This window comes from Hypomesus nipponensis, chromosome 16, assembly GCF_054491055.1.
Source record: "Hypomesus nipponensis isolate SF chromosome 16, ASM5449105v1, whole genome shotgun sequence".
Taxonomy (NCBI): domain Eukaryota; kingdom Metazoa; phylum Chordata; class Actinopteri; order Osmeriformes; family Osmeridae; genus Hypomesus; species Hypomesus nipponensis.
In genome coordinates, this window is record NC_140376.1 from 8,718,909 (window position 1) to 8,735,970 (window position 17,062).

At 47.5% G+C, this 17,062-nt stretch overlaps 1 long non-coding RNA gene across 2 annotated transcripts in view; it reads right to left on the bottom strand.

Moving 5' to 3' along the window:
* Positions 1-17,062, bottom strand: part of LOC146254703 (uncharacterized) — a 103,662-nt gene that overhangs the window by 78,805 nt on the left and 7,795 nt on the right. The window contains exon 3 of one of the 2 annotated variants that reach the window (XR_014731434.1): positions 16,430-16,505. The exons of the other annotated variant lie outside the window; for it this stretch is intronic. This is a non-coding gene — a long non-coding RNA (uncharacterized LOC146254703). Of the gene's footprint in view, positions 1-16,429; positions 16,506-17,062 lie in introns of those variants that run through there. 2 annotated transcript variants of the gene reach the window in all.

Here is a 17,062-nt window from a genome sequence, read left to right on the forward strand (position 1 = left end):
TTCATTAAATTAAAGTTAAAGAGTTCATTGTCGTCGCAGGTAAAACCTTAGGCCCAATAGAGAAGTGGAACTCTTCAGCTCAGTTGAATAAAGAGAATTAGCCGTGAGCGTAATCCTTCCATGAAAGTTCTCTTTGCCATTCAAGTATAAAACTTTATTTTAAATGTCTATTTACAATTTTTTTCTGAAATCTATCCATCCAGCCATCAGATGACCAATCTAACCCAATTGTGTTTTGGGTTTTTTTTGTACCAAAGACAGAATGACGCCGTTTGAACCTGTGCGATCACAAATCACAGTAGACATTTCATTCAGTTGGGAAGTAGACGGTGGTTACTCTTCTTCTCTATATCTGGGACAGAGTGTACCGTTTCCTGGACTTGCTAGGGTTATTCAGTCTGTGGTGCACGTCGTTCCCTCCTCCGTCCACTCTTCCCCTCTCCATCACTCTCTCTCTCTCTCTCTCTCCCTCCATCTGTTTAAATGCACCCTCTCTCTCTCTCTTTCTTCCACTCCACATCTCTCCTTCTTGCCATCTCTCTCTCTCACCGCCTCTCTTTTTCTCTCTCCGAGTCCCTCTGTCGGCCACTACTTCTGTCTCTCCGTATTTCTCTCTCTCTCTTCACCCACCCCTCCTCCCCCTCCCCCTCCCCCTCCTCCTCCTCCCCCCCTTCGCCCCCGTTTCCTCTCTGTCTGTCGAGTCCCAGTGCTGACAGTTGGGAACCGGAGGGCCATTCATCCTCGCTGCCCCGTGTTGTTAACCTTGCTAAAACGCTGGCACATCACTCAACGAGCAGGCCCCGACTCGTAGAGTCTAGAGGAGGTGCAACAGATCCTGGCTGCTCTCCTCTCGTCTCCAATCTCTTACGGTTTCGGTTTTGGGTCGTCCTCACCCTCCTCCATCCGTCTTTGATGAACACCTTTGTGGCCATCTACCAATCTGCGGGTGAGGTACAGTATGAACCACAGCATGAGCATTTCCAACCTATCCTAAATAAGAGGTGGGCACTAAAGCCCAAACAGCATTGCAACTTTGAATGCTTTGTCTGCAGACAAGGAGACGTGCTGCCGGAAGCGGAAGTGTTTCGAAGAAACGAGAGTTTAGTACAAACATTTCATGCACCCTGCGTACATGCGTAAACGTTTTTATATACTAAACAAACAGATGTTTCCCGTTGTTCGTCCTAGGATTGTTTTGAACACGACAGTTGTAGTATGATCGGCAACATGTTCAATTCAAGTCAGCAGTACACAGAAGCAGAAGGTAATCAAAGGAAAACAGAACAAACAAAAACGGCAATGGTTTCCTATCTTTGGATCGGAGTTTGTTCTGTTGTGTCGAAATTGCAGAAATGTCTAATTTTGGGAGAGTAATTTAACAGTTTAACTTTAAGCTACTTCCTTTTCTGGAACCATGTAACCAATATGATGTTGAAATGGCTCTTTGCTAGCACATGAGACAATTGACCCGTTTAGATTCATAGATAAAGCCTTCGAGGACAACTGAAAAAGATCCCATTGCGAACTTGAATAGGAAACCTGACAAAGACCACTAATCTCTAAATCCATTTGATAAAAATGACTTACTTTCTTCAAGCATTTCCCAAACATCTTTCCTTGCACAAATAGCCCACACACAAAGGTCTTCAGGCTGTGTCAACAAGTGCTCAGCGTCAGGCATCCTTCCCAAGCTTTCTCAAATGAAATCAAATCCTGGGCTTTAAAAGAGCCTATTCAAAAGAAGTTTGCGAGGCCTGTTGTAACCCCACAACAAAACAAGGAAAAACTCCCCCAGTCTGGGCAATAATCAGAAGTTTGTCTGGGAGAGTTCTTGCAACACAGTAATGATGACAAAATGATGAACGCTACTTTTTTTGCGGTGGCGCTGACCTCAAGCTTCTCTCCCCGGGAGAGGATTATGTGAACCCACCTCGGATCTGTCAGGATGACAGTTACTCGGTCGACCACCAAAGTCTGATGGACCCTTCAAAGCCCCACTGTGTGTCCCAGATGGGTACCGTGGTTACTACAGCTAATGCTGTAGTTGAGATGTGATTACCCACACTGTAGTTGATATCTCACGATCGTTGCACCACGCCTGGAAGCTGAGATGTGGTTTCTTTGCACTCGGTCTGGTAAATGGAGATTGTTCTTTGACTCTGAAATACGATTGCAACAATGCCCTTTCGGGCCTTGATTTTCTGCCGCACTCTCTACATGCACTATTGGTGTGTCGCGACGGATAAAAGTGTCTGCTACATGAATGAAATGCCCTGTTAAAAGGTACCGCATGTCCATTTGCATGCGTGTGAGGAAAAGAGATTTAGACAGAGAGCAAAGGAATACTAACCCCTATGCTCTTTTTTTGTAGCGTCGGCTATTCCTGCAACTGAGACTTGCAATGCAATTTCAGGTGGCATTTTCGAATGCCTCGCTCTCTCGTGAATGTTTTCTGTATTGCGTCATCTACAGGTTGCATTCGAAGCAGGTACCAGCCCCCACAGTGCCTCTAAAATACCCAAGGGATGATTCAAAGTTGTCGGTGTGGCAACAAATCCATCTCACCTTCTTTAAAAAGGGTCACCTTCCATTTGTGCCGTAAATATTAACTTGCTCTGTACAACGACTGTAGGCACACATTTGTGACCGGTGAAATTCAAAAGTGTTTGCGTAATTCCCAGGAATTGAAATGATTGGCAACATGGATCCCTTTTCATTTGATGTATCCGTTTTTGTTGCCCTGTCTACTCTGTCAGTTTTCTTTAGCCTCTGGAAATTTCTGTCTGGTATTTCACTTGCAAAACAGACCACGGCCTCACTGATCATATGAGCTGATCTAGTTCAAACACACGGCCACTCCCAGCGAAAGACAGAGCGGATTCTTTCCGTTTCCATGGAAACTGTGCGGGCATCTCTATCAAACAAGATAGCAGTACAGAGAGAGAGAGAAAAAAAAAGAAAAAGTGTTTGAAAGATATGAAAGAGTGGCGCGCGCGTGTGTGTGTTGGGGGGGGGGTGTTGGTGAGAGGGCAGAGCTGTGGAGGCAGGGTGTGTGTGTGTGTGTGTGTGAGCGTTGTTTGAAGAATTCAAGATGGCGCTCCTGTCTAAGAGCCTTCTGAGATGAGTAATGCAGAGAAGTGGACACTTTCCAAAAGTCGGGCGTCTGCAACAAATGCCGCAAATGTTATTTTCATTCTCTCTCACATGAAAAAAACACATCTAAATTAGTAACTCTTCACCTGTCTGCCTGTTCCAAGGGCCGCCGCGATGTCTGTCTGGAAGCAAGGCTAGCCACACACACACACACACACACACCTCTCCATCAGCAAGCCCACCGAAACTCACACACCCTAGTTGGAAGGAACGCAACACTATTTGAACATACTGCTCTGTATTTCAGAATTTCACAAACAAGGTCAAAGAAAGTAGTATGCAGTGACGGACGGTCCAAAGAAACGGTCCGTTCTTTTATTTCTTGCGAAGACAGGGTGTACGCCTACTGTATTGTCGAAATCAAGTGTAGGCCCTGTCATAGCAACCTTAAGAAAAAGATGCAGTTTTGGGGCCCCGTAACACCTTCAGCATTCATCGCAAAAGCCGCCGTCGCTGTTGTGATTGGCCGTTGTGCGGGACGTGTGGTTGCTGCAGGAGAGCTGGTTTGAGAACAGCATGGGTTGAGGCTGAGGGCAGCCATGTTAGGGTCTCCAGGCGAGGCGGGGAAGGAGGGAGAAAAACTGCTGTTGTGGTCATGTTCCCAGTTTTCTACAACACGATACAAAACATAAAAGTATTCGAGGCGAGGTTTTACGTCCTTTGGAGGGCTGCCTTATATTGATTCAACATTTACATTTAGTCATTGAACAGACACTGTAAGTCGCTCTGGATAAGAACGACTTACAGTAAGTACAGGGACATTCCCCCCGAGGCAAGTAGGGTGAAGTGCCTTGCCCAAGGGCACAATGGCATTTGGCACGGCCGGAAATCGATCCGGCAACCTTCAGATTACTAGTCCGATTCCCTAACCGCTCAGCCATCTGACTTGCTCAACAGGACAATAGTCGTAGTAAGAGTTTGTCTTGGTGGTAAGTCAAACAAATAGTGTATCCCAAGAGCTTGAAGAAAGTCGAAGTTGGTTTTGACCCAATTCTGGTTGCAGCTGATTAGCTTGTTTCAGGGTAAATATGAGCACTCGATCAAGACTGAGATGCATACAAGAAAGGCAAACATTTTCCCCCTGCTATACCCCTGTTGTCTTCATTAGTGGAAGCTGAATGATCCCCTGTTCAAATTAGGGGGGGGGGGGGGGGTGCGGAGGAGTAAGGGGCGGCAAGCGGCTGGTGTTGCTACGACATGTTGTTTGGGTAATGGCTTCCTTTGTGGCTGTAATTAAGCGGTTTCTCCGGAGAATTAAAAGTCAGGGAAATAACGGGCTGTGGTATTATCCCCTGACTGCTACGGAGAGGAAGAGGGGAGGAAGTGGAGATAATGGCGTGCCGGCTCTTTCGATACTTTCCAAGGTTACAGCGGGGCGGAGGAGCCTTGGGGGGGGGGGGGGGGGGCCGTGGCACTGCTCCTGATCCTGTCAGCGTCAAGCCGGGTGAGGCCCGGGAAGAGGATTGTGGGCCGGCGTCCTCTGGTGACAAACACACACACGCGGTGTGGGTGGTCTTCTCGGTTGGGATAATCTTAGTCATTTCCCCCCCCTGTGTGAGAGACCCGGCAGTAACCCTATCTCCCGAACTGACCGTGATACACACACATAAAACACACACGACACGCGAGCGCATTGAAACGGCTCTGTAATATTTCTTTCGGAGAGTCCCTTGTAAAACGATCCGCGGACGGCTCACGCAATGGCCCCCCGAGGCTCCAGATAGCGCCTCTCCCTCCGAGCGCTGCCCTCGGCGCGGGTCAGCCGATGTTTAAGGTTATCTCCAGCTGCCACAGCTACCCATTGCTCCTGGGTCAGCAGTTATGGAGACTGCGTAGCGCCGTTTTTTTTATTTATCTCCCGGGCCTCGTCATCCATGAAAAGTGCTGAAAACCTGGTCAGAAAATGGCGCGTCGGGGTCCTGGGGCCGCGGCGCGCGAAGCCAGCGACCCATCCATCACCTTGAACCAATCGCTGGATCTTAATAACTACTGGCACGACTCAGACGGGGGAGGAGAGAGTCTTCGCTGCCTCACGGAAGATGATGGATGGAAGATGCATGGCGGGGGGAGTGTGTGCGCGCGCGTGTGCGCGTTGGGGGGAGGGCGGGGGGTGGAGGGCACGCGCGCTGAAGCTCATCCAAAGTTACGGCCTTAACCTTTCGCGAGTCGACCCTTGGCAACTCGGATTGTTGCTTTTTGGGCGCGGCCATGAGTCAAACCCTTCAGAGTCGGGGAGAGCAAAGCATGAAATACACAGTCTACTTACACACAGAGAACTATCTACACAGATAAACTGGATAAGAGACAGAGAGAGAGAAAGAGAGAGAGAGACAGAGACAGAGACAGAGACAGAGACAGAGAGACAGAGACAGAGACACAGAGACAGAGAGAGAGAGACAGAGAGAGAGAGACAGAGACAGAGAGAGACAGCGAGAGACAGCGAGAGAGAGCGAGAGAGACAGCGAGAGACAGCGAGAGAGCGCGAGAGAGACAGCGAGAGAGAGAGAGAGAGAGAGAGAGAGAGAGAGACAGAGAGAGAGAGAGAGAGAGACAGAGACAGAGAGAGAGAGGTAATAACCCATCTCTCCCCCTCTAACCGGGGGCAGGCCTGTAAGCTGATAAGCCCCTTAAACCAAACAGGATCCTTTACAATGGACGATCATTTGCCTGCTTTTGTCTCATATTCTCCTACATTGTGTTTCTCCAGTGCCTGGATCACTTTAACCCCATACTGTGTGAGGTCTGCTTATTTGCAAGAGCTCACTGTGAGTGTGTGTGCGTTGCCGTGCACATGTGTAGGGGAACACAGAATGCATACAGTCTGTAAACTGTACACCGAGAGACAGCAAAAGGATGGCGAACGTGAAATGGACGGCAGGGGAGGAAAGAAAAGAGATGGAGGAGGGCGAGTGGGGAAGTTAGGAAAAGTTGGCCTTCGTTAAAACCAAATAGGTAACGAAGCGTCCAATATATTAGCCCATGCCTCCCGCACCGGAAAATTGAATCCGTGGCACGGAGGGGACAGCACTGGCTAACTAATGAGAGGATGGTTAGCTGCTCCGCGGCGCCAAAGGCTTGGGGTTGTGGTGATGGAGGGCAGGAAGGAAGGTAAGGGAGCGAGAGCAAATAATTTATCTCGATTCGCCGGCATGACCAAGCTAATAAATGCAACTAATATCTTACATAAACTCCTGGCTGAGCTGAGGGAGCTAGCGAGCGAGCGATGAAGGATTACATCATCACCGCTGTACGAATATGAGCGAGTTTCATAACTAAGCCTCATTTAGTTTGGATCAACGCAAATGCTCTGGAAATGGGGGCTTCCGCGACGTGGGTGAAATCCCACTGGAGCCACAAAGCCACCTGTGAAAATGAGTCATTTGCCACTGCTGATATAAAGATCAAAAGTGGCACTATAAAGGGATATTTATAGTTAAAGGGAGCAGGGAGGACTGTCTCTTACTTCCTGGATGGTCATCCGAGCCGGGTGATTGGCTGGAGGGCTTTTGAACCTGTGAGCACGTCTCGTCCTCTCCTGGCCCTCTCCAGGGACACAGCAACGCGGGGTGACAGTGACGGGTGCTGCGGTCAATGTATTAGCAGTCTCTGTCATGTCACACCTGACGACCGGGCGGTTGCACTGGCAGCACATTAGCTTTGCTTCTGCCAGTCAGGGTTGCCAGGTTTGTCCTTACACCCTCAGCAGCAGCCGAAAATATCCCCCCCCCTCCCATTCACGATGAATGATGATGATGTGAATAATGGTCTGTCCCCGGTGAGTGTGTGACTACTAGCTCTCTAAACAAATGGCCTTTTTGTGCTAGCTCCGCCACTCTCTCTCTCCCCCTCTCCCCCTCTCTCTCTCTCTCTACACAGACCCACTCATACTTTAGGACAGCAACCTTGAGGTCACAGCCACTAGCGATGAGAATGGACTCATCCTAAATCTATACTGCCCCCTAAAGGTGACTTTGATACGGCAACCTTGCACCTTGCCCTGTACTGAGGTGACAGAAGGATGAGATGTCATTAACCCTTTCTTATCCTCTACGGGCCTGCAACCCGTCGTTGAAGGAAACATTTGGATCTTCCACGGTACAGCACATTCTAAAGCCTAAATGGTAAATCTGTGTCATTAACTCTCTCCTTCAACAGAGTGGCGCTTTTAATGAAAGATACTGTGAGAACTTAGCTAATGGTCAGGTTTGCTTGCTTTTCATTGAGTATCGTGTGGAGAGAGAGTGGCCAATCACAGTGGCTGTAATGTTGAGCCAACATTGCTTACAAAGCCCTCCATCAAGATCTCTTGAATGATCCACGTGAATAATCTGTTACCAGGCAACAAGACGTAACTATTAGCATGTACTGTGTATAGTGAGAGGTAGGCAGCCCTTGCCAACACTTGGCAACATCAGCTAAAGGCAAGCTAATTAACTCAGCAAAATCGCAGCTAGTTTGAAGGCTGGATCATTGATTCTTGTCATCCTTACCACTGCTTCAAGACAATGAATATCATGTCGCTCCACTTTCTAGTGCACCTGGGCCTAGTTTGTGTGATGGAAGGATGTCAAGGGCGGGTCTCGATACTTATACTACCGTTCTGTTTAGTGTGCCAGTAAAAGATCTTGCTTGTCCCAAAACATAGGATTTTGCATGTCCCAATACATGTATATGCAATGTGCCGATGTCCAACTGCATCCTATTGCATTTGGCAGTGAGTAAGCCAGCATATTGCCTGGCTAAACTGACCCAAATCCTCTGCACAGTGGAAGATACATCGGCTGAGCTACATACAGCTGCCTGGTTGTCGTCCAACAGTGTGCGGACAGCTCCTGATTTTTTTAGTATCTCCAAGGTAAAAGATTTACGACTAAACATTTGAATCGATAATATTGACATATTGCTCTATAAACTGTGACCGATGTATGAGCGACAGGGTCAACGTTGAAAGCACAGTGTGTTGGCGAAGTAGTACGTTCCAATCGCATGCATGCTGCATCCCACCGTAGCCTACGTCCGCGTACTTGAAATGTAGCCCGCTAAAAGTAAAAAGTGTGCAACGGGGAGATGTCGTGTCACGCAAGCTGGAAGACAGCCAAGGTCCATTACCAACAAAGGCGAGCGAGGGAAGGCTAGGTAGTCTAGTCCATACGAATGCATATCAGGCACAGACGCATTATGAGGGCCCTGCTTGAGTCGTAATGTGAAAAGCTTTAATGGATAATTGATTAAGCTGTATATTAGTGAGCCACAAACATGCAAATCAAAAAAAAAAAATGCAGGCTTTCACTCGCCTTGCAGAAAGAGTGGTCGGGGAGGAGGGGGAGGGGTGCAGGGTTTTCTCTGTGCTTTGCCGATTCGTAGTGTAGTGGGAGGGGGGGGGGGGGTCATTTTTTTCCAAAAGTCCTTGGAACAGGCAGACAGGTGAGGAGTTACTAATTAAGTTGTGTTTTTCACTACATTATGTTTCAAATGATTAATGATTATTATAAAACGGACTTATATTCTGCACTTTTGGTAGCTGGGGTCGTTCGAACTACCCAAACCGCCCCTGTCTATGAGCCCGGTGTGTACGAATGCAACCTTTGACTGGAACATTCCATGAGAGAAGTTGAGGGAGACAAGGCGAACAAGCCAATGACTTTTGAAATGGATTTAAGTGTATTTCCTAGTGTGTTTTTTTCATACGAAGTGCCTTCCATCGTACTCCTCTTATGCCACCCTCTCCCTCCACACACTCCAGTCGCCCCTCATCCCACAGCCAGGGTCCAGCTCCTTCCTCACCGACTCTCCAGAGCAACATTAGGACCCTCTCTTTCTCCAAGTACATCATAGCGATACAGAGAGGAAATGGATAAAGCCAGCAGGCATTTGACATTTCTGTGACATTTCCTTTTTGACTCGCTCCATTCTTTTTGGACGCACACCTAGCCTACTTGTAAACAGTATGATGGCTTCATACAAAAGCCAGGTTTCACAATGGAGAAGAACGAGCAGTAACCTTTTACAGGGAATAGCCAACACATACACCTCCCCTGGATCGCTGAGACATTGTTTTTGTTTTCTCGTTTTTCTCTCCCTCTCGTGCCGTGAAATTGCAATATTACACTGTAGCAAAGTTTGTGCCTTTGTCAAAATGTCCGGCATTATTCCGGTCAGGCCCCAGACACTATTAAGCTCTTTTTAATTAAAATCGAGGGATTTTGTGCTGTCGGCTGCATGCTGAAGATATTTGATTGTGTATCGTTTCATCATTGGTTATAGGGTGAATGATTGTGACTTGGTTTTTGACTGCAGTTGAGAGTGCACACAATACCCACTGGCTTGTCACACAGGATTTCACATTTACACACACACATACACACACCCACACATGCCCACACCCTTGCTTTTTCACTCACTCACTCTCTCACACGCACGCACACACACACACTCACGCACACATCATTAATTAGTCGTCAACAGCCTTTGCCATCATGATTATGCCATCATTTCAAAGCCCTGGAAGTGTTGCAGTCTAAATGTAAATGAGGCTAGAACACAGCCATTGTCTTTGCTACAACTGAATCTCTGTCTTACACACTTCTAAAAGGTCACTGTAGTCTCTGCAGTAATATTATCAGAAAAATAGAAAGCATGCGTGTTCTAACATTGAAATGCCTCCGGTAATAAATTCGAGGAATTGACCTCACTAACCTGGCCCCACGTCAGGTTAGAACCATCTGACTCAAACATTTCCGATTAGATATTTGTCTTAATGTTAAGACGTGGGAGGGCTCAAATGTTATGTACAAACATTTGCTATTTCATAGTCCCTAAGAAAACTTTAGGATGAACACGACAACAATCTACAGAATAAAGGGTTGTGGTATTCCTTTCCTTGTTATTAGCAGATCAGCAGAGGGAGCACCAGTTGGAGGACTGCGTTTCCACCCATTTCTAACAAATGGGATGCGTTTGACCCCCTCTTCGGAGGCGGACACCCCTTAGCACTCCTAACGTCCACACATCTCCCTGTGGCAATAAGCGCACCATCATTTCCTGGTCAAAGCCCTCCAACGGGGTTGCGTTCCGCTTCCTGCTCCCGCTGCTCACGGGGCGATGGCAAATCGTCCTTATTGGCCAACACGGATAGGAAGGCTGCGAGCCCGGGATTCTGCCCGATGCAATTTATTGCCCTCCTCTGAACAGTCTAATGGTCCATTGGCTGCAAACAGGGAGCAAAACAAGGCCCGGGGTAATGAGGACTGTCAGGGGGCGGGGGGGGATAGAGACAGGTAGGGTTGCCATTCTAAGCCCAGGTGCTCTCCCTCCTGGCCGCTCATGAACCCGCTACTACTTAAATTACGGAGCCTTGGACCCCGCTGTCTGTGTGGGCCAATGTTTGTGCAAGTGCACAAAAAGCAACAAATACGGACTTTTCTAAACTCACACACACACACACACACACATGCGTGCAATAAAGATGCACAAATATAGTCATGCACACGCACAGCGGCAGAACACACAAGCTCTACCCTGGGTAAATAAAGATTATTAATAATAAATTCACGAAAACAAAGTAAACAGGCGTTTTTGTGCAAGCTCTGAGCTTTTCTTTCAACCAACATTAGCCTTTCTGAGCTACGCGAGTGTGTTTTCTTTGACACGTTTTGCAAACATCAACACAGACGTCATGCCCGACACTCTCAAGGCTCAGAGACGATGACGCATCAATGTCGGAAGGTTAACCAACTCCAAGTTCCAGTGAAGCCATTCGTCAAAGTAGAACGTCTCCCTGAGGACTTACTGTATGGATGTGTGTGTGTGTGTGTGTGCGTGTGTCTTAGGTACATAGAAAGTTACACAGGAAAACAAAAGCCGTCTCCTTGATTCCCATGACGACCCCACACCAACCTTACGACCGCCGAGCTGTTGGTTAGCAGCGTGGAAAACAGAACAGACATACCGGTACACAGAGCCCCTCCCTGTGGGATTTATCCTCAGGAAGCAACAGTATATCCCTTCGGGTGTCGCCGATGGGGGGGGCTGAGCGCCATGGCAACCGTGTAAGTGAGCTGTCACTGAGCCCTGTCAGTCAGGGAGGGTGAAGATTGCCTCCATCAAGGAGGCAGGAGGGTGTCATTATCTCTCCACTAACTGCTTCTTTGTTGTTCTACTGTTGTCGTTTTTATTTGTGGTTATTCTGCTGTTGTAGTTCTGTTGCGGTGTTTTGGGCCATTGTAGCCACGATGTGGAATTTCCACTGCTGCAGCGCCGTTGCTGTGGTATTTCTACAATTGTAGTTCAATTGCACTACTGTAGTTCTATTGTCGCACCATCCTTTGTGCTTTGCGCCTCAGAGAAGCAACTTTTTAAAGCAATGGATCATGACATTTCTCTTGTCCTGCATATTTCTTTTTCTAAACCTCATGGCCAGAAGTAAACCGACTGTGCTCTACAGTCACTCGTCGGTGAGAGAGATTTGAAACGGAGTTCGACGCAAGCGGCTTGTGACAATCGCCTGAACCATTGACATGGTCTGAGAGAAATGCAGTGCCCTCTGAGTGTAAATTGAAACAACGAGCCACCAGTTTAAAGATACATGGACTGTTGCTGTAGCATATGGTCCGTGCCTAACTATATCTTCACCCATGCTAACGCATAACCCTCTCTCCCCCCCTCTCTCTCCCTCTGTGAACTCTTCCGTTTCTGCTTCTTGCTTTTGAATCCACATAGGGGAGACTGACACCTAGTGGCCATAACCAGCAGTTCCCCTCATCCAGCTGAAGGCCCGAGGAATATTCTTCTGCCTTCCCGTCGCACCCAGGGATGGCCCCAGCTGCCCGAATGAATAATAATTAAAAGATGACATGCATAAATGCATAGGTAAAAGATGGATAAATCCTGTGGTCTGATCATCTGGATGGCTCTCACAACGATGTGTGACGTTAGAACTGATTTGTGCTGCAGTCATTTCAAGATGTATTTATTAGCATTTTTTTGCTATTTTTAGGTCCATCGTCTACAGCAGTAAAGTACCAAATTCCTCAGGTATCGCCAGTAGTCAGTTTTGTGAACAATCAAATCAAGCAACGTTCGGCTTTCATAAATGAATCAGAAAAACAAACAATGAAAAATCAAATGAAAATGAATTGCAAGGGTTCTGACTGGAATCATCTAGAACAGCACTTCTCTCTCCATCCCATCTCAGAACCTGTCCACTTTTCCTACCATCTCTCAGCCGGAACCCTTTTTTATCTGACTTTCTTTCCCTCTCATCTTAGAAAGAACCACTAGTTTATACCTCTGTTAGTACCTCTCCCTTGTTGTCATTCTGTGTCGGTCCATCTGTTGGTATTGCTCCCTCTTCCTGTGCATGAGACAGCACCCATATTTAACCTCTCTCTGTCACTCTCCCTCTCTCTCTGTCACTCTCCCTCTCTCTCTGTCACTCTCTCTCTCTCTGTCACTCTCTCTCTATGTCACTCTCTCTCTCTCTGTCACTCTCTCTCTCTCTCTGTCACTCTCTCTGTCACTCTCCCTCTCTGTCACTCTCCCTCTCTGTCACTCTCCCTCTCTGTCACTCTCCCTCTCTCTGTCTGTCTCTTTCTCAGAACCCATCTGAGTCCGTACCCCTCTCTCTCCCTCAACATAAAACAGAATCCACAATCCATACCTCCCTCTCTATGTCTCTTGTCTGAGTCGGTCTACAGTCCACACCACTGCAGCACCCTATCTGACACGTTCAATTACACATACTGCTCGTTCCAATGAGGTCTACCGCTACATGCTGTCAGAACTAGCCCGGCGACACGCAACAGGAAGGTAACACAAACTCACACACCGTGAGGGGAGATGGTTGACATGGTCGATCTGGAGGGGGGGCATGGTGGGAAGCAGCCACAGATGGACGGCGGTGGAGAGGGTCAATCGTCAGGCGAGAGGAAACATCGGGAGGGGGGGGGGGGGACAGCGACACGGAGGGGGAAGCACTTGAGCGGCGCACTGTTCCTGCAGTCCCGCCCTGTGGCTCAACGTAGGTGCTGCCTTCTTCATTTAAAACGTCTCACAGACGCATTTAAGTGCTGCACACGACAGGAAGTGCGCTGGGCGTTTGTTGCCAATTGTTATATGTATATACACATATGGAGCACACATGGGCATTAGGAATGGAGTTCGGGGTTCAAGAAGACATCCTGTTCTGTTCTTATTTCAAATACTGTATGGCATCGCAGGATTGATACGTTTAAAGATGTTAAATGTGTTGTCCAAGCACTAAGCGGCGAATTGCAAGGCCCTTCCATTGGCAGGGAGACCCGCCGAGTTCAAGGAAAGTTCAGCGTGCACCCGCCCACCCTCTCCTCGATCCCCGGTCATCTAGGACCAAGCTAAGGATTATCAGGGATGGAGAGATGATGTGTTCGACTTCACCCATGGCTAATGAACAGAACCAGCTTGGGGAACTCCCTCTCCTAGATCCCCGGTCATCTAGGACCAAGCTAAGGATTATCAGGGATGGAGAGATGATGTGTTTCACGTCACCCATGGCTAATGAACAGAACCAGCGAGGGGAACTCTGTGAGCGTGTGTGTGTGTGCAGGTTTTGGGTGAAGGCTAAGGTTGGAGTTAGGGTTAGGGGTTTGGGGTCAGGGAAAACGATATTTTTGATGGGACTGAATTGAGAATCCCAACAAGATTAGCAATACAAACGTGTGTGTTTGTGTGCAGAAGTTGGCAACGCAAGAGCTAATGCCACAAGTAAAACAAATGCATGTCTTGCAAAGGCCTCCCAAAGTTGTCCCAATCGATTTGTACGTTTTCACATCCTCGCCATGACGTTTGAAAAAGTCCCCAAATGACATATATGCAACGAAAAGGACCTGATCGTCCAGAAGAGAGATGAAGCCGTGTCATTTGGCTTTGCAAACCATTACCTTCCCAAGGAGAAAGAACATAAAACAAATCAGCTATGATCACACAGAGAGCAGACTGCCGAGGCTGGCTCACTGGAATACAGAGGTGAAAAGGAAGGGGATGGAAAAATCAATAGCAGAGCCTCGAACCACCCACACGCACGGAGGAAAATAGCTTTATAGGAACACCAGCTCAGGTTGATTCTTTTATCTTCATTTGGGAACAAGACTAAGATGACGAGGCCTATTCCTTTCGAGTCGAAAGCCTTTTACACACTTGGGAATGACACGTCGTCAGTTTGGTGGGTGTGCAGACTAGAGGGAGGAGGGACACACGAGTGAACGTATGGTCGTACAGTATAACAGTCCCCAGAGGTGTGTGCAAGTTTCAGAGGGCTGGAGGTGATACCGCCGGTCTTGGGTACAAAGCTAGTCCACCAGCCGGGAGCGAATTCTTTTTTCACCTGGGTCTACATTTACATTACATTTATGCATTTTGCAGACACTTTTATCCAAAGTGACTTCCAAGAGAAGGGTCTAGTGACACTCAAGTACCCAACATATTCCAACTTTAACCAAATCATTATTTTTGAATGTATCGAAAGTTTATTTTTTAAATGTATCCTTAGAAGAAAGGACATAGCAGTGCCGAATTGGTCATGTTCAATTGATGTTTCACATCATGACAGTCCAGCACGTAAATATAAATGTTCCTATAAATGCCATCTTGGGAAGGTTGGCTCATTTGCTAGTAGGATGACGTCAGGTCAGACACTGTGTGTCTATTCTTTGTTCCATGTTCCTGCAGAAAACCATCCAGTAATGAATCCGGTGGATCGCCTTAAAGCATAGCTCTGCTTGTCAATAAAACATGGACAGCATCCTAATAGCCCAGCACTGATCGATGAATAATGCATCGGTGCAGCTTTCCACCCAAAGAAGCTTTAATTGCATTTTTCCTCCCCTCCCTTCCGGTTCTACTGTGAGTGAGTTAGCAAAAAAAATTACCTGTTCCAAAATCCTTTTGAAATGACTAGGGGGGAAATCGATAGACTCCAGTACAGGGAGGTGTGTGTGTGTGTGTGCAGGTTGGTTACAACCAGTTCACACGCTCACGCTTTTCATTCCCTTCCTGTCTTGTACCTGTCGGCAGCTGAATGAAGAAACAGAAACTTATATCTGACAAGACACTTTTGCCAGATTTTTCCCCTTCATGCTCTCTCCCTCCCTCGTATGCTTTCTTTCTCTCTCTCTCTCTCTGGCTTTCCAGCACCAGAAAGCAATCCCGGCTGGCTTTCTGCTGACTAGCCACTTCCCCAAACAGTGGCAGAGAGGAATGGAAAGGAAATGAGCAAAAAAAGAAAAAGACGGAAAGTAGAATCAGTGCGCTGAGAAGTTTATGCCCCCTCTTCTCTGATTCCCTCTCTACATCCCTTGCTTCCCTCCTCCCTTTTGCTGCAGATGCAGAACGAGTGACTTTCATAGCCCGCGTAATTTGTGCGTGTTGAGAGCAGTATCCTTTTCGAAAAGAACAGAATGACTCTCAGTCAGAATACTTAAGGTAACATCTCCCCTCGCAAAGGGAACACTAATGGAGAGTGTCCCTGTTAATCTGGACATTTTCACATCATTCCATACTGGTATTGCAGCCTTAGGTCTCCTGAGTGCCCATTCACTTCTCATTGCCCAACTGAAGACGTGTGGATGAGGAAATTCAGTCAAAGGGAGGCCCAAAGGTTATTAAGGTAGATATTAAGAAATGGCAACAAAACATTAGACTGGGAAATACAGCAAGCAAAAATAGTCCACCATTGATAGTCTGTGTTCCATTCAGCATCAGATTGAGGTTAACGCCTCTCTTCCTCGTCATAGCAACCCACCCCACCCCCAACCCCCCCCACCTTTTATGTAAAGCACTTTGAGCTGCAATTCTTGTATGAAAAGTGCTATATAAATAAAGTTTACTTACTTACCTTTCTGTTTCATTCAGACGACAAACAAAGTATTTCAAATATTCTGAGACGCAGGTAAACATTTTTACTTGAAACAAACTAACAACAACCTTGAAATGGTCGTCGTAAGAAGCAGCACTTAGCTAATTTTGGTGCACAAAAGATAGAAGCTCGACCCGCAAATCAAAGTAATAACGTCAACGCCGAACAGAACCGTGCTGAGAGGACTGTAGTGACTCAGTGAAAACCCTCCAGTGCAATATCAGAGTCTACCATTTGTCTCATGTCAAAACAGTCATATACTCATCTACAATGACAATCACATTGAGAGCAGCAGTAGCTAAATAGCTGAGCACCGTGTGCCTCAATGAGGATACAGAGGGGAGTTTGACACTAAAGCAGAACCAGAGCTACGCCCAGTTACAGGGGCCGGGTTTCTGGTAGTCTGGGGGTCTTGGTTTGGATTTAGAGAGGCTGGATCTTGTGATGTTCTCTAGAAGAAGACCTAAAGGATGTAGAAAACATGAAAGGTGCAGCAGTTGGTGCCTGGAGCCAAACATTTACATTTAGTCATTTAGCAGACGCTCTTATCCAGAGCGACTTAGAGTAAGTACAGGGACATTCACCCGAGGCAAGTAGGGTGAAGTGCCTTGCCCAAGGACACAACGTCATTTGGCTCGGTCGGGAATCAAACTGGTGACCTTCAGATTACTAGCCCAATTCCCTAACCGCTCAGCCCCCTGATTCCCTGTATATCACTGGGGAACAGTGGGAGCGGGTAGAAATGAGGGGGAAGAGCCATCGTTTCTGCAGCCGATCACTCAGCGCACTGTGAGAACAGTTGACCACGAGTCACCGTGGTGGTCAAGCAGGGCTTCCTTCCCACAATGCACCACCAGCCGAGTGCGTCCCAGCAGAGAATGGATGTGACGCGCCTTGATACAGTGGAGCGTTGGAATTCCATTGAATTGGATTGCGAAAAAAGGGCGCGGTGACTCAGAATCATGAACAGGCTGGACGTGAACCAATCAGATGGCAGCGGTGTTGTGGAAAAAAAACATC